The following is a 19,100-nucleotide window of genomic DNA, read 5'->3' on the forward strand; positions in this document are numbered from 1 at the left end:
GAGTGATTGTGGTATAATCATGACACTTATCTTGTGTATTTCCCTTCTACACTGAAATACTATACTACTTGTTGTTCAAGTCCTTAAAAAAAGTTGTATCTTGTATTTTATCATTGATTTTAATTTACTTATTTACCCCTTTTTTTTGTTGCAAGAGCCAGTCTAGTACAGCTACTCTATCATGCCTAAAAGGAAAGATACCCAAAGAATTCACTAAAGCACATCAATAAAAATATACCATAGACCATAATAGTCAGTTACTCTGTAGCTTGTGTTTTATTTTTAAAATTTTTTCCAGATTTATTGGGGTATAATTGACAAATATTGCATATGCTTAAGCTATACAACATGATGTTTTGACATACATATGCATTGGGAAAAGATTTCCCCAATCAAGCTAATTATATATGTTGTGATTTATAAACAAATCTCAAAGACATTTCCACTGCTGAATTACCTGAATACCCTCAAATCTGAATTTTAGTTATCTGAAAGCGTTTCTAACCCTTTCAGATAATTAAAATTCTGGCCAAAGACAAAAATAGAAAGATAAATGGTGAGACAAGAAATGGAAATTATACAAGAATATTGTATTTACATGAGCATGGCAGTTTGCTCTTTCCAAGTTTTTTTCACATACTTCTCTGTAAAGACTCTGTTGGTTACAAGTGACAGAAACTTAACTCAAAGTGAATTAAGCATAAAGGAGAATTTATTGGCTTATATAACCAATATCCCAGGGTATCTGGCTTTGGTTGTACTATTGGGAACCTGTCCTTCTCCATTTCACAGTTCCCATTTCTCCTGTTGGCTTTTTGGCTGACAGTTTGACACTAGCAACTCCTGGCTTATATCCTGGCAGCATAGCAAGCCCGGCCAAAGACGGCTCCTCCTCCAGAGAACAAATAGTTACAGAGAGCCCAATACATATGGAACAGGAGATATGTGCAGTGGTGAACTAGATAATTAATAGTCTTATCCTCAAAGAGCTTACATTCTGGTCATATGAGAGAGAGAATAAAGAAGTGAACACATGCAATCTTTGGGAGGACTCATTAATATGAAAAGATAATGCAGAGTAATGAAGTAGAAAATAAATATGATTACTATTTTTGTTTCATTCTCCAGGAATTCCTGTAAGTTTAAGGGGCATTTGACTTCAAACATGAATTATTATGAAAAAGAGGCAACCAAGGGATCTAGGGAAAGACTATTGCATGGAGAAAGAAGATCAAGTGCATAGTTTCTAAGATGAAAATCAGCATAGCCTGAGCCTGGTAGAGTGAAGTGACTATAAAGATATATATATGTGTGTGTGTGTGTGTGTGTGTGTGTGTGTGTGTGTGTGTGTGTGTGTGTGTATGTATATATATAAAATGTGGGGATGTGTTGAGAATTAAATAAAATAGTGTATACTCAATAGGAAAAATAGAAATAGCAGATGATAAGATAAATGAGACCAGTAGGCATTAGATCACCATGGCTTTATGAGCCATGGTAAGAGTTTAGATTTAATCCTGGTTACAATGAAATGAAGACAGCCAAGAAATAGGATGTGACCTTTTATAACCATCATTCTGGAGGCTATATAGAGGATTTCCCAACAGTGAACCAGGATTGAGAGTGTCGGTCTTGCTTGGATGACTCTATGCCCATCCCTAAATCAATCACGGTGGCCAGGATAATGCAATGCTGGGATTGACCCATCTCACGATGTCCTAACTCCTTAGGCCAGGTGCTGAGGTCCACTCTATCTGAACTGCATAAACTTAAAATAGCAATGGAGGTGGCCCTCTCACATTGAGGGGTTATTTCCAGAAGATGGGAACATGGGTGCTGGGTAGACATAAACAACAAAAACACCTGCCCACTCCACTATCCAACCAAAGCAAAGTATGTAATTGCCATTATTGGAAAAGTCTGGAGCCCTGATGGATTCCAGGAGCGAATGCTCCCAAAGTCAAAAGAGTTTTCCTCACCAGTTTCAGGGGTAGCATCTGAACACTGGACAGGAGCTTGGACTCTAAACAAGGACTTTTGGGTCCTAAAATAATATGTGTATGTACAATATACCACTCAATGAAGTGAAAATATGCTTTCTCATATTTTATTTTCATAAAGTATGGCCAAAGATCACAAGAGAGACCATATTTGGGGAAAAAAAATATATGTCTGGCCCTATGTTCTAATACGGTGAGTAGAGGCTGAAATCTTTACATTTCCAGAACACAAGTGTTCTCTAAGGGAAACCCAAGCATGTCATAGTCTCTAAGGATGCAGTTCTTGAGTAACTTTGAGGAACTCAAATACAGTAAATCACCTGGTATTCATCTGAGAATTCTGAAGGAAAGAAACTGGGAAATCGTGGCACTGCCAGTCAGGACGCAATTTGTCCTCTACAAACAGCAGTTCTCCAAGATGAGAGAAAAAATTGCTAATACTTCACCCATCAGGGAAAAAGGAAGGAAATGAAAGGAGATTCCAGAAATTTCAGATCATCGAATCTCATCTCATCGTTTCAGTTCCCCGGAAAATGATTGAGGGTTTAATTAACTTTGGATAGTTGAATAAGTATAACCAGAAAGAGTTTCACTCACAGAATTTCCATATAGCATTTGGATTTGTATAATAGAACCTGTCTTAAGGGAAAACCTGCTTCCTGGCTGGGAACTTTTATAAAATTAATCATAAAAATGTATGTAAGAATATCTGGTTTCTTTTATGTGGTCTCTGCCCCTGCAGCTAAATCAGAGCATGGATATTTCTCAGCCCTCTTTTTTTTTTCTTTTCTTTTTTTTTTATAATAAACGAAAGTGTTTAGGATGCCAGTGATTTAGGTCACTGCATTTGCTAAAGCTCCATGTCTATTACAAGCTTGCATTATCTAATGGTCAAAACAGGTAGTCATCACTTTTATCCACACACATTTATTGAGTACAGATCCATGCGAAGCATTGTGTTAGATACAAAGGCACAAAGAAATATCTTCTTTATCTTTAAGAAATCTGGTGACAAATCAGTGTGGGTACAGCAAGCATCCTGAGAGGAGAGTAACCATGGGTGTTAGCAGTTATGTCGGTGTCATTGAGAAATTAGGTCTTAAAGAAATGAATAACCCTCTGAGCTAAAAATAGAAGAGAGTTAGGTGACTGCTGCTGTGTCATCCTTGCTTTCTCTTCAGTTTCTACATGCTCCTCCAGGATTATCTCTTTCAGTGCTACAATTTCAAATACTCTTCATATGTGCTCATGATGCCCTACTTTATATTGCTAGCCCAGGCCTCTCTATGATGCAGATTCACATTCTGCTTCCTATTGTACATTTCTACTATAAAAATTTTCATGGTACAGCTATTATGGAAAACAGTGTGGAGGTTCTTCAAAAAATTAAAACTGGAACCACTACATGATCTAACGATTGCTCTTCTGGTTTATATATCCAAAGGAAATTAAATCAGTACCTCACAGAGACATCTGTGCTCACATATTCATTGCAGCGTTATTCACAATACTCAAAATATGGAAACAACCTAAGTGTCTATTGATGGATAAATGGATAAATTGTGGTAAATATTAAAAAAAGAGATTTGCAACAGTGTCAATGAAACTGGGAGACATTATGCTAAGTGAAATAAGCCAGAAACAGAAAAAAAAAAAAAAAAACCCTCTGTATGGTCTCATTTATATGTAAAATCATAGAAGAAAGGAGTAGAATTATGGTTACCAGGGTGAGGAAGTGGAAATGAAGAAATGTTGGTCAGAGGGAACAAAGTTGCCCTAGAGGTGTAATGTTCAGCATGGTGACTCATTGATAATAACGTACTGAAAACTTGCTAAGGAAGTAGATCCTAGGTGCTCTCACCACCCCTCCAAAACACATAATTTTATGTTAATTAGTTTGTAGTAATCTTTCACTATGAATTTGTATGTCGAAACATTGTGTTGTATACCTGAAATATATGCATTTTTTAAATCAATGAATTTTATTATATTTATAGTTGTACAACCATCATGACATTTATAGTTGTACAACCATCATGACAACCCAATTCTACAACATTTCCATCCCAACCACTCAATCTTTCTTTCCCCCTACCCAAACTGTCCTCTTTGGTAACAATAAGTTTTTCATAGTCTGTGAGTCAGTTTCTGTCAGAATCTGCAAAGAAGTTCATTGTATCATTTTTTTAGATGCCATATATAAGTGATAGCATATGATGTTGGTGTCTCACTAACTTCACTTAGCCTAATAATTTCTAGGTCCATCCACGTTGCTGCAAATGCCATTATTTTATTCCTTTTTATGGCTGAGTAATATTTCACTGTGTGTATGTACCACATCTTATTCATTCACTTCTCTGTCAATGAACACTGAGGTTGTTTTCCATGTCTTGGCTATTGTATATGGTGCTGCAATGAGTACTGGGGTACATGTATCTTTTCAAGTCATGGTTTTCTCTGGATAGATGCCCAGGAGTGGGATTGCTGGATTAAATGGTAATTCTATATTTAGTTTTTTGAGGAAGCTCCATACTGTCCATACTGTTTTTTAAAGTGATTGCACCAATTTACATTCCCACCAACAGCATAAGAGGGTTCCCTTTTCTTCACACCCTCTCCAGCATTTATTGTTTAGACTTTTTGATGCTGACCTTTCTGGCCTGTATAAGGTGGTACGTCATAGTAGTTTTGTTTTGCATTTCTCTAATAATTAGTGATGTTGAACATCTTTTCATGTGTGTTTTGGCCATCTGTATGTCTTCTTTGGAAACTTGTCTGTTTAGATCTTCTGCCCATTTTTTGATTGGGTTTTTTGTTTTTTTCGTATTGAGCCACAGGAGGTATTTATATATTTTGGAGATTAACCTCCTGTCAGTTGCTTCATTTGCAAATATTTTCTCTCATTCTGTGGGTAGTCTTTTCTTTTGGTTTAGGGTTTCTTTTGCTGTGCAAAAACTTTTGAGTTTAATTATGTCCCATTTGTTTATTTTTGTTTTTATTGTCATTACTCTAAGAGGTCAGTCTGAGAAGATATTGCTGTGTTTTATGCCAGAAAGTCTTCAGCCTATATTTTCCTCTAAGAGTTTTGTAGTATCTGGTCTTCTATCTAGGTCTTTAATCCATTTTGAGTTTATTTTTGTGTGTGGTGATAGGGAGTATTCTAATTTCATTCTTTTGCATGTAGCTGTCAGTTTTCCTAGCATCACTTATTAAAGGGATTGTCTTTTTTCCTTTGTATATTCTTGCCTCCTTTGTCATGGGTTAGTTGACCATAGGTGCATGGGTTTAATTCTGTGCTTTCTATCCTATTCCACTGATCTATGTACCAGTATCATACTGTTTTGATGATTGTAGCTTTGTAGTATAGTCCAAACTAAGGGAGCCTGATTCTTCCAGCTCCATATTTCTTCTGAGGATGGCTTTGGCTATTCTGGGTCTTTTGTGCTTACAAGAAAACTTTAAAATATTTTGTTCTAGTTCTATAAAAATGCCATTGGTAACTTGATAGGGATTGCTTTGAATCTGTACTTCGCCATGGGTAGTATAGTCATTTTGACAATATTGATTCTTCTAATCCAAGAGCATGGTATATCTTTCCATCTGTTTGTGTCATCTTTGCTTTCTCTCATTAGTATCTTAGTTTTCAGAGTACAGGTCTTTTGTCTTTTTAAGTAGGTTTATTCCTATGTATTTTATTATTTCTAATGTGATGGTAAGTGGGATTGTTTCCCTAATTTCTCTTTCTGATTTTTCATTGTTAGTATATAGAAATGCACTCAATTTCTGTGTATTAATTTTGTATCCTGCAACTTTACCAAATTCACTGATGAGCTCTAATAGTTTTCTGGTGGCATCTTTAGGATTTTCTAGATGTGGTATCACATCATCTGCAAATAGTGATAGTTTTACTTCTTCCTTTCCACTTTGGATTCCTTTTATTTCTTTTACTTCTCTGATTGCCATGGCTAGGACTTACAAAAATATGCTGAAGAGTAGTGGCGAGAGCAGACATCCCTGTCTTTTTCCTGATCTTAGTGGAAATTCTTTCAGCTTTTCACCATTGAGAATGATGTTAGCTATGGGTTTGTCATAGATGGTCTTTATTACGTTGAGGTAGGTCCCTTCTATGCCCTCTTTCTGGAGGTTTTTTATCAGAAATGGGTGTTGAAATATATACAATTTTTATTTTAAAAATAGAAAAGAAAAAATAATTCATTATATACAATTTTTATTTTAAAAATAGAAAAGAAAAAATAATTCAATGTCTTTTCTCCTAAACTTGCCTTTCCTTCCCTGTTGCATATTTTGGTTGATGGCACCACCAGTCATTACCAGTTTAAGCTACCAACCTCAGAATCATTCTAGGTTCTTTTATTCTTCCTCTACTTCCTTAACTCATCACCTTCCAAATTTAACAATTTGACTTCCATTTGTTTCTTATTCCATTCTTCCTTTGCATTTGGTATTTATTTGTACTGAAACACTAATCGTATAGTGTGTAATGTTGTATTTATGTGTGTGTGATCTCTGAGTGGCATGTGGCTTCTTAGTCTTTGATTTCATTCCCAGTGACTAACTCCAAAGTAGCATCACACCCAGTGACATAATACACATGGAAGTATGCAAGAAATGTTTGTTGACTGAATTGTGTGTTAGACTTCTATTATCTATTCAGTTATTTTATAATTCACCCAACACACATTTATGAAAGACTTTCTATGTGACTGGAACTATTCTTAACTTTACCCACAGGAGACAGACATGAAAGAGACATTGTTCCTGCTCTCTGGTAGCTCATGGAGGGCTAAGAAGAACAAACAAATAAATAATATTGAAAAATTAAAGTTAAGATAGACCCAGCAATATTAACTATCTACCATTTTCAGTCTTAACATATATGTATGTGTAGGTGCTGTCATCCTGTCATTTGATAATGATGTTGCAGATTTTGTAGTGATATTCTCTTTCTCTAGCATATTATTTCAGTGGATAATTAGTCAAAATTTGGCAAAATCTCAAGCTGCATTGTCGCTAACAAAATATTTGGGAGAATAAAAAACATTTCCTCTTAAAGGGGTGTGTTCTTAAGAATATGATTCCTCCTATAAAAATCAAAACATCATGACATCCTATAATCAAAGCCAGTCCTAATAGAAATAAAAATTCACCTCACAGCTACCCATATTTGAGCATCAATCAAGATGCAGTGAACTTTGGGACTGGAGCCAAGAAGCCAGTGATAAAAATCTGAGAACATTGATTATTCCACGTAGACTGAAAAATTGACTTAAGAAAATTAATCAAGCACCTCAGAAAGTGGGGGTGGGGTGTGGGGAGTGGGGGTGGGGAAAGAAATCTTAGTTTTCCTCTGAAATCATCTTATCTCAACCACTTTCTTTTAAGTTGATGGAGAAGAGGCTTTTTCGGGAAAGTGCTAATATTTACCCCAAAAGTTTCACTTGTTGTCTGGTTGCCTCCAGATCCACTTTGAAGATTTTTTTGAGGTCAAGTAGGGTTCTACTAGCTCTTTTGAAGTATAAAAAAGGAAGAATGTTCTTCATGTTGGACCAGCTTGCAGGTTATTATTATTACCACTGAAAAATTAAAAAGGTTCACGATGAGCTTTCAAAATGGAATTAGTCTGCACAGCTACAAAAACCAAATGTTCTTTATGTTCAGAAAGGGAGAAATGCTATCCAATTTTTTTCAAAGACAGGTTATAGCACAAAATAGGGAAGGTACATTAGATCAGCAGTTAATATAGTATTTCATTTTAGCACACCATTAAAGTGATTAAAAGTCTCCCTTCTCCAAGCCCCACCAAACTCCATCTCAGCAGCCATTGCCTCTTACTTCATCCTAAAAGTCGAAGCCATCAAGTTTAAGCTCCCTTAATTTTCCTACTTCCCTTCCCAAAACTTATCTCTATCCAATTCTGTCTGCTAATCCCTTTCTTTCATTTTGGAGTCTGTAGGAAGGGAGCGCCACATCAGCACTTCATTGGCTCTTTATATAGAGCCCAGGAAAGCCCTGGGTTAAATGAATTAGGGCATTTTTTTCTCCTCATATCACTAAAATTAGGAAGAAGCATTCTGGGGCTGGTCCAGAAGATTTGGCAACAATGGCCCAAGCCTCTTTAATCTTTCTCTTATTTCATGCTTAGAATTTGACTCCCTTCCAAAGAACTGCCTCTTGATCAAAAAATGGCCACTATAGCTCCAGCCATCATGTCCACATGCCTGGAAGTAGGGAAAAAGAGCAAGAGGAAAAAAATCAAAAGGACATCTTATAGCTTAGATAGCCATATTTTTATGGAGATTTCCTAGACCCAACAATTTCTTCTTCTATCAGATTGGTTGTCATTCTGTCATGTGGACAGTACTCTCTCCAAAGAAAGATAAGAGATAATTCTTCTAAAGCTTGGCAGATTGCTACCTCTAAAAACAAACAAACAAAACCAAAAAAGAATAACAACAAAAAAAAACAGGATTCTGTTAGAAAGGGAAAAAATGACAGTGGATTTGAATAAGCAACACAGTCACTGCCATGACATCTTGAATCATTTTTTCTGTCTTTGAGTTTTCCCCTTGTTGAAATGCTACAAAAAGTGTAGTGAGGAAAAGGAGCTGAAGCTTGGTAATCAGACAGATGTTTAAATCCTGGGTTCATCACTAACAAGCTCTTGAATCTTGTTCAAGTTATTTAATATTCCCAAGCCTTCATCTCTCTATCTATAAAGGGGAGATAAAAATACCTCTTGTGAACACCTGTTTGAGAAACTAAATGGTAGTTCCTGGAACACAGTAAGTGCTCAGTCATTTGTAGGTATGGAGATACCATGAAACAATGCTTTGATTTTCTCTGAAACAACTATGCCTTCTTATTTCCCCTACAGGTCCCTTTTTTTTTTTTTTTTGTTCTATCAAGTAAGTATTGTTATGCCCAGATTTTTAATTGGATTCCTGACCCTCTCCCCTGATTCTATCTTTCTCAATGATTATCTTGGTTGCAGTTGCATATAAATGCATTAATTCTCAGCTTACTCAGATCCTATCTTCAGCTTGTGATTCACCCTCTGGCTATTCTCAAAGTATCTGAAATGGGTTGAATAGTGGTCCCCCCAAAGATATGCCCACCCGGAAACTAAGACTAGGGCCTTTGTAGATGCAGTTAAGGTAAGGATCTGGAGATGAGATTATCCTGGATTAGGGGAGCTCCTAAATTCAATGACAGGTATCCTTACAATAAACAGAAAAGATGACACATGAAGACATAGGAGAGAAAGCCCTGTGAAGATGGAAGCACAGATAGGAGTTCTATATCTACAAGCCAAGAAACACCAAGAATTATTGGCACTCACCAGAAGCCAGGACAGAGACATAGAACAACCTCTTCCTGAGAGCCTCCCAAGGGAATTAATGCTGCCAACACCTGATTTTGGATTTCTGTACACCCAAACTCTAAGAAAATTGATTTGTCTTGCTTTAAGACCCTCAGTTTTTAGTAATTTATTGTGGTGGCCCTAAGAAACTATTCCCATGTCCCGAACTGAACTCACTGACCTCTCTGAATGTTTCTCTGCCCATATTTTCTAACTTACAGCACCACTGTTCACATAGACAACCCAGCTTAGCATCCTCAACTTCACCCCCACCATCTCCCTCCTCATCCAGCCAGTTACCAAACTCACATCCAAACAATTCCAGGATCTGGCCTGCACTCTCCAAACTCATTTTCCACTTTTTGGGGTTTGAGCTACCTTTACCTCTTAACTGGAATTATTCAAGGGCCTCCCAATGTTTTCCTGCTCCTTAGGTTATCCTACTGAGAGAGGTCTGGCCAAAGTGCAGAACTAATCATGAGCCCGACCTGCTCAGAACTCTGTGATAGTGCCTGATTCACTGCAGGTTAAGCCCGTGAGCCAGGCTGGTATGACTCTACTCGTTCCATCTTGCCTGTGTGCCTTTGTCCATGCTGTTGCCACTGGTGGTCTGTCCCTCTGCTCACCACCCTGCATCTACCTGGCCCACTAATGCTCTTCACTACCATTCATTGTGTGCACCACTCTAAGAAGCCTTCCTGATCCCTGTGCCAAGTAGGCCCCTTCCTATGAGCTCCTTTAATACCCTGGATGTTTAGCATGAGCTACGTGTTTTGAACAGTGTATAAAATGTGAGTAAATTCATTATGGTGAGAATTAAAATAAGGACTCTAACTCCCCTACTAGTTTGAAAGCAAGGGCTGCTTTCCTTCAACTCTCTAGAAACCTGCACAGTGCTTGGTCAACATATTTATCCTTAATAAATGGGTGTTGAAGGATGGAAGCATTTCTCCTGTGAAACTCTTTACAGTGTTTTACTATCATTGGTGATCATGTTCTAGGAGTAACCCTGAAGCGACCTTAAATTCTTTTTCCTATTGGCCACTACAGTCAATTCACCCTGGTCCCTCATTTCTTCTTTAATCCCACAGAGTCTCTGTAAAGACCTAAAGGGCCTGTAATTAAAAGTACAGATTCCAGAGACAGTGGGTTCAGGGTTACATCCTGACTTCGCCACTTTTTAAGTATGGGATCCTGGCCATGTTGTTTAATCTTCCTGAGCTTCAGCCATGCATCTGTAGAATGGAAATGATTGGAGCACCTACGTCATAGGATCACTACCCTATATTGGTCCCCAAGAAAAAAGCATCAGATAAAGGTAGAGACAGTATCAGATGGCCTGAGAACCACTCTGCTCTCCTGGCTTGTTTTCTATGTAACCACAACAGGCCTATCACATAGACACAGGCTTTGAGATAAATGTTAGACTTTATCGGTCACTGTTTTCCTATGGCGCACTGGTGACCACTATATGTGACATCTCTCCTCCCGTATGATCTGCAAACCTTTTTCCCCCCAAATGATTTCACTAAACTCCTGGGTGCACTACTTCCCTCACTGTATCCCCTTCTCATCTTTGACAAGGTTCCTGTTCCAAAGAGTCATTTCAATCAGAATACCACTCTTCGTGGATGCAAACAAAAGCTTCTGGTTCTCCATTGAAGGAAACTCAAACACTGCCTCATAGGCTTCAGAGTCGTGACCAAAGCGTTTCTCCTCCCACACTTTCCCCATGTGCTTGTCCCTCTTGGTTTCTAGTCAAGCAAACTTCCCTGTGGTCCTCTTCCAACAGCGTGCCTGACAGTTGTCTCAAGTCCAGTATACAATTTTAGTCAGGATAATGTTTTGAGAAAATATTAATGTGCTTTTCTCCTTTGCATTTTTAGGTTCACGGGCCTCTCCCTAGGTAGGCGGAGGCATTCATACACCAAAGGGAAATCAGATTGTCACCACGGGAAGGAACTGAGAAGGAACAAGGTAATGCTGAACTTCTGATATTCACAGTAGTAATTATCAGGAGAGAGATAGCTTGCAACCAGGTTCTCTTAGAAAGAAGGAATTTTCGAAATTCCTCTAGTTTCTGTCTGTTCATAAGAAGCACAAAGCCCAAAGGCTTTGTGAAGCATCCTCTGTGATGGCCAGGCCATGAAATTTGCTGCTCTGGCTAGAAAGGATAACATATATAACATAATATACGTTATATGTTATATAACAATGAAAGCAGGAAAAGCCCATCTGTTCTAGCTCTTGAGGCTCATGGGAAATGAATGGCAGATGGAGCCAAAGCAATCCATTGAGGCTGGACGGTTTAGATATGGGTTGGAAAGAAGGTATTTGATAAATTGGGGGATGTACTGCCCCGGTTCCTGGCGTCAGCTCTCTGAATAACTTTAGTAACTCTGTCCCATAGAGCTTTGGAGTTTTGCCTTTTCAATTTCATTCTCTTCCTTCTTGTAAAGCTGTGAAATCCTCCAGGGCAAAGAAAAAACTTCTCACATCCTATAGTTTGGTTTCTGATTTATTGGTGCCAAAGAAGGGGGAGTTCTTTCCAATAACCACGCAAATTACCATTGTACTACTAGTAGAGGCTGTGAGATGAAAATACATCAGTAAAACTTGGGAGAAAAAGAGGCAAGGTTCTATTTACACCTTCAGGCTAACAAATATTCATTGCTTTCCAAAGAATTGTAGCCATGATGGGGCGTGTGAGGAAAGACCGTAGATAGGTTTAAATCTCACTGCAAAGCTCTTTCACATGTTGCCTCTAAGACAGACTGAGAATCAAAACAACTATTTATGCTAAGAGTTGCTGAAATGATTATGGGGACTGTGACCAGACAGATTCCATAATAAATAATTTATGAAAAAGCGAACTGGGGAAAACATATTTTGAGTGAATTGATTAACTTTTTATTTGCTGAGTGGGATCTATATGCCATGAATTGTGCTCAGGGTACAATCATAGAGAAAAATGATGCTCAGTGCCTTCACATAGCTATTTATTTATGGAAAACTCTTCTAAATACGTCACGTGAATGAATTTATTAATACTAACAACAACCTCGTATGAACTGTTATTACCACTTTTGCCAGCTGTTCAAGGTCATAGATTTGGTAATAAATGAAGCAAGAATGCGAACCAAAGCAACTGGCTTTGGAGTTTGTGCTCTTCACCAGTAAGAGTTATAGTCTGTAATATGGTTATATGCCTAAATGCATGGGGCTGGCATCTGAGACCTGGGAAAGCATCAGAAGAAAACTTAGGAGAATTTTTTTTTATATCTTGGAATGGGGAAAGACTTCATAAGCATGAAAAAAACCCAGAAGCCATGAAAGAAAAGACTAGCATTTTTGGCTACATGTCTCTTTAAAAATCTTTGTATCATCAAAGAAGCCACATGTAAACTTAATATGTAAATACCTGCCTGGGGAGAAATATTTGCCACGTAGTTAACATATTAGAGATTAATGGTTTTTATAGGAATCCTATGAATCAGTGAGAAAAAAACCCATCAATGAAAGAGGTAAGAAACAAAGAAAAGGGAAATCACAGAAGACAAAATGCATTGGCCATCAAGCCATATTAAAATATGCTTAATATCACTAGTAATCAAAGCAATGCAAATTAAAACTCTGAGATACTTCCAACTGTTTAATTGGCAAATATCCACAGGTTTGATGGGAAGTAGAATGTACAGCCTTGTTTGAATCAGATAACGAAGGCCTGGGTTAAAATCTCAGGAATTAAGCAGATTGCAGTGGTTTTGAAATTCTAGAGATACTTACTGAGAGAGCCATGTTAATTTTTCTCTTTCATTCCACTTAATTGATATTTCTTCATTGATAAAACTCATAATAAATTACATCAGAAAGCTGAAACAAAAATGCAAAAATTAAAATACGCTCAGAATGTTTATCCCAGAATCTCCTGGGAACCCACTGCTTTCTGTCAATCATGACTCACTTCCTCTACATGGTATGCCTTTATGGAGAGAACATTTGTAAGTAACCATGGTTTTCGGGGTTTTTTTAAATTTTATTTTGTGCTATGTTTTATTTCCATACACAAGATATTTGCTATCCTGAAGACCTAAATTAATCAGAAGTTCCTGAAAATCTGATGAAGTATGAAGAATATGTGAGACGGGCTCTTGTTCATGTTGTTCTGAATAAGAAACTCTCTTGAGTTTTTGGAAGGAAGAGAAGAATAAGTTTAGGTAGGGGTCTTAAAACCATTTGTTCTGGGAAGCAGGGAAAACCAGGGACGAGAAAAAGTTGGGCACTGCAGAAAACTTTTCAAACTGCTCCAAACAGATACGGAATCACTATGTAATAAACACCATGCATTTCACAGAGCAGCCCTTTAACAAGATTCACTTCCTGCTGACTCATTCAGCTATACCTAGTGGTAGAACTTCAGAAATAAAAGATGAAGAGAATTAAGGCATGATCCCATTATCCTCCCAGGAGAACTGCTGACTTCACTGGCATCAGTCCTCTAAAGACTTATGTAAATTTTCAATCGGGTAGCTAGAATTCTTTTTTTTTTTTTTTTTTTTTTCCGTCTACATATTTTACTGAGATTCTTTCTGGATAATTTCCATCTTCTAACATTTTCTGGATGAACATTCCCAAGAAGATTAAATGGTTTTTATTCAGCTTGGCTTGCTTCAGAACTTAAAAAAAAAAAGAAAGAAAAAAACCTTTTGCAAGATACATTAACTCTTTCACAGCACACAGGTATCACTGGGCAGTGGTAATAATGGGAAAAGCTTCTTGAGGGTAGAGTTAAAAGATGCTGGGCTGAGGGATGACAGATGGGGTGTTAAGTTCAGTTCTGCCCTTGAGTTGGTGAGACACCATGGGAAACTCAGCCAACTACTGTGCATCTCATGTTATTTCATTCATAAGATAAAAGAGGTCATATTTGAGGACTTTTGGGAATCTCTATACCTGAAGTTCTGAAGGCTGTGAGAAAATGAGCACTGATAAAATATTCTAATATGCTAAAATACGAATCTCATAGCTTAAATTAGATGTACTTTTAATTGTATTTTCATATGGCAACAATGATTTGTTCTATAAAACTGTTGACATTACCAAATTTTATCCAAAACATGTTCTCTCTTCAAGTGTGTTTTTTTGTTTTTTGTTTTTTTGTTTCCTATCCTGAACATTATTTCTAGTTAGTTTGAGCCTGGTTATAAAGGCAATTATTTAGTGTGCCAGAAAGATGATTTTCTGGCCAAAATTTTTGTTTTACAAGAGGGAGGGTAAGCCTGGTTATGCTGCAGAAACAAACTGACTCAATAAAGTCATAGCTCATTCAAAGTCTGGTGGGAGCTCTGTAACTCCAGGGCAAGTTTCTTCTCTACAGTGACTCAGTCATCCTGGCTGCTCCCATCCTGAGGCTCTCTTGTTTCAACTTAAGTCCTCTACAGTTATTGCCACAGGGCAAGAGAGAGCTAGAAAGTCTCTCACTGACTCTGGCTCTTAAGTGCTTTGGGCCAAAAGTCATGCACATCACTTCTGCTCATAGCTCGTTGGGCCAAGATAGTTGTACAACACTGTGTAATGCAAAAGCCCTGAGAATTGTGGGTCTTGATGCAGGGAGAGAGAGTGAGCATTATTTTTTACATTTGTTCCCTACCTTCTTTTTTATCTAGCATAACCTCCAGCTTGTCATCCGTTATCCATCAATCCATTCATTGTCTCCCATTTTCTTAAACAGTAATTATCTGCAAGGGACTTACTGGATAACGTAAGTGCATAAAGAGAAATAGGATCCATTCCCTTCACCTAGAGGAAGAAGAAATCTACTGTGAGCTACATGGATACTATCACATTTAATTTTTCCATTAGCCCTATATTCTGAATTTGCTTTACCTCCACTTTGAGCCATTAATAATACTTGCTCTAGAATATTCTTCCCACCCATTTGGCATGCATAAGTCCTAATTATCCTTCAAGGCCCAATTCAAATATTGCCTCTTTCAGAAAACCTTCCTTGTCTTCCCAAATGGAAGTAGCATATTCCTTTTTGAACTCCTGTACCATTAATACGTGCATGATGATACCACATTCTATGTTATACAATGGCCATATATGCATCATGTTTCTTATCTCCCCTACTGGCTCCTCAAAGGTGGGACTGAGCTCCAATTCAATTTTATATCTCTTACGGTACCTAAAACAGTCTTTTGTCCTCAATAGATACCCCTGAAAACTTGTCAGAGGAACCTAAAATTTAAGTCACTGATATTCCTAGGAAAAAAATGTTATATGATGGTCAGTTTTCATTCACTTATTCCATAAATATTTATTACATGCCCGCTCAATTCCAAACACTGTCCAAGATACTGGGAATACACAGATAAATGAAATTGTTTATATTCTAGTGAGCAAATAAATAAATAAGAACAATGAGTTATAAATAGTATATTACAAATTAAAATAATGCAATAGTGAATGGGCTGGATGAAGGGCACTACTTAAACTGAAATCCAAATGTATTTGTCATTTGCAGCCAGTTATGTCAAGATCAGGGGCAAAAACAAAATAAAACCAACCCAAACAAAAACAAAAAACCATTCCCGGAGGAAGGTGAGATGGAGTGAAGGTGTAAGGCATAAAAATTGACATATATATGATAGTCAGGATTTGGAGAGGAGAGCAAAAATTGTTTCAGGTATTTCAAGCTGAAAGGGATTTAATACAGGGAATTAGGGGCTTCAGAAACCTCTGAAAGGCTTTGGTATCAAAAGTCGGAGTCAGCCCCAGGTAGCATTTGGAAAATCCACACATGGAGGAATCAAAGGAAACTGCCAACCAAATGTGTAATTCTCAGGAGGACATCCAAAAGCAAATATGAGCGATATTACAACAGGTTTGTATGCTGATGTAAATGATTCAGGAGACAGGAACAAATTGAGAATGCAGAGGAAAAATGGAAAACTTCAGATATATCATCCTTGCAAAGTCTAGAGAAAAATGGGAGCCGCTATACAAGGGGAGGGTTTGGCCTTTGATGGGAGTGAAGGCATTTATCCAGAGTTGAGAAAAGAGACAATAGGTTGTAGGAATAGATGCAAGTGGCACTATAGCATTTGGGGTAGGGAAAAGAAAGTATTCCTCTATGGCAGGTCCTATATTTTTCAATGATATATGAAATAAGGTCAGTTGCTGAGAATGTGATGGTAGAAAGAAGAGGTGCAAGGATTTGAGGTGAGAAAAGAAGCTACAAAACAGGCATTTTTGAAAAGCAGAAAAGCTCGGGAAGTGATGTAAAACTGAACAGCAATGTTGAGTAGCCATATGTGATTTGAAATCGTGATTTTTAGATGAAAGCAGCCATCAGTGAGTTTGTTTTTTCTCTGAAAATGTTGCATAGTATGGGCAAAAATAGGTAGATAGTTTGATTTAATTAGACTTGAAACTCTGCCAAGTGAGCACAATGTAGGAAGAGAGGAAAAAACTGCCAAGAAGTTAAAAGTATTTGCAAGGATGCAATGGTAATATGAACAATGGAAGCTAGAAAGGAGAGGTATGAAAACATGAGAGGGTTATAACGTGGTGGAGTCCCTGATTAGAGGTTTCAGTAAGATCTGAAATTGGCAGTTAGAGTCTTGGTACCAGTGTGTTGTAAGCACAGCAGGAAGTGGCCAGAAAGTGGGTCAGAGATTGGGCAGTGGGTGAGGACAAGGTCAAAGGATGTCCCTGAAAGAGTTTCAACTTGCTCCAAGTCTTTGTGAAGCTATTGGGATAAAAGACCCCAACCCTCTCTTGCTTGCGAGTTAAGGTTTCCACTTGTCTTCTTATACTAGTGTTTCTTGTTTACCTATTTAAAAAGATGAAGACTGAAGAATGAACTAGATATTAATAAAACCTAAATAAAAGCCAGTAGGAGGCATCAGTAAGATAGTAGAAAACAAATTCTTTTTTTAGTCTTTAAAGACCAATAGGTACCCTCTAGTTGAACTTAAAAACCTGAAATGAATGAACAAAGCTCTGTGCAAAAACAAGCTTGGCTCCACGAAAAATCCCCATAAGAAACTGGATCACAACCAAGGTTTATGGATCACAAGTGGAGGATCCTTTGCCCTGCACCTTAGGCAAGAGTTTGAATTACAGTGATGGCGATAATTAAAGATGTGGTGATAATAACAACGCTGGAGACGATGCTAATGGAGCACCCAGTGTGTGTCTAGCATTATCATGTGGGATTATTTCTCCACTTCATTATCTGAATAATTTCTTTTGCAGAGGAAGACAATAAAACTTAGAGAAGTTAAGTAAGTTACTCAAGTACACAACGCTAGCAAGTTGAAAACTCTGGGCCTTTTGACTGCAGAGGTCACTCTCTTCATGATGTCGGTGCCCTGCCTCCCACTCAAACGCATCCCAATGTGAGAGAAACACAGGACACTCTATTCGTCCAACCCCCAGGTCAAGCCAGCCTTTCCTGCTAGTTAACGAAAGAATGACAAGTCAGGGATCATGATGGAAAAAGCAAAAAGTCATAGGATTCACGTGGACCAGAGTAGGGATTATAGACTAGCTGTATATCCACCATGTAATCTGGGGCAAACTGCTTAATGTCTTCGGTTCCAGGTTTTTAATCTGGAAAGCTGGAGAAAATAGCAATGACTTAACGGGAATTGGAGATTGTTTCTCTTGGCCGGAAATTAGGGTGTGAAAATTGAAGCAGTATGAGATGATGACCTATACTCAGAAAACAAAACTTCTCACGTAAATCCCCAGATACAGGATCCACTGATTTTCACTCAAAAGTGATTTACTCATATCCACATGCAGATTTTAAATTTATTTAAGGTGGATATTAAATTTGCAGTCAGAGAATAGCTCGTTTATGCTAAAAGCCTGGAGGATCTAAAAATTCAGTTTATTACTGTGTTTTACATTCTAAATGCTCTGTTTCAGATTCCATGTTGTGAATCTCTGATCACTTTCTGAAGGTGAAGTAGGCTGCATGCAAATGCATTTGTTCCTAATGAGTTTTTAGCATCTCTCCCCATCTCCGAGGCCGAAATCAGTGTGTACTGCTCCTCCTTAAGTCACGTCAGTAATCTTCCTGGAGAGAGCAGAAGATGATTAAACTTACTCTAAATCATCATAAGCCTGTTGAAAGACATTCTCCTCTTGAACTTCTGCTTTACTTTAAAACAACCCAGCAATTGAACTGGAAACTGTCTCAGGGTGAAGGTAAAAGAAGATATAAATCTTCCTCGATGCTCTTTAACATCTAATAATAAAGTGATTGTTGCTGTATTGTGGCTTTATTAGTTTCTTAAACACTCTCTTACTCACCACCAATAACCATCCTTCAAATGCGCCTTCTCCTGCCTGTCTTGCAAAACGGACTGCCTTCAGCAGTTATATCACAGTGCTGCTCAATTAGAACAGTGCTTCCAAGTTGGCTATTTGTTTAGAGGTACAGAGTTAGAAGAGAGCAATGTATTTTGTTTCCTGTAGGCCATTATGTCACTCGATATGAGTAATTATATGTGTATCTAGACAAAATTCACAGCAAATAGTCACAGGTTTTAAATTAATCACCAAAAAGCAAGTACTCTCTTCAAACAAACAACACTGAAAATATAATATCACTGGGAGTGATAATACCAGCGAAAGAACATAGGTTCTGTCCTTTCTCTAGTGTAGGAAATAGGGCCATCAATTATATATTCAACCACGTGTAC

General features: G+C 37.7%; 1 long non-coding RNA gene across 1 annotated transcript in view; it reads left to right on the forward strand.

Annotated features, from left to right (window-relative positions):
• LOC110260233 overlaps positions 1-18,705 on the forward strand; it is a 251,355-nt gene extending 232,650 nt beyond the window's left edge. The window contains exons 2-3 of the long non-coding RNA XR_002343140.1: positions 11,268-11,358; positions 18,322-18,705. This is a non-coding gene — a long non-coding RNA (uncharacterized LOC110260233). The remainder of the gene's footprint in view (positions 1-11,267; positions 11,359-18,321) is intronic.

Source organism: Sus scrofa, chromosome 4, assembly GCF_000003025.6.
Source record: "Sus scrofa isolate TJ Tabasco breed Duroc chromosome 4, Sscrofa11.1, whole genome shotgun sequence".
In the NCBI taxonomy this organism is placed as follows: domain Eukaryota; kingdom Metazoa; phylum Chordata; class Mammalia; order Artiodactyla; family Suidae; genus Sus; species Sus scrofa.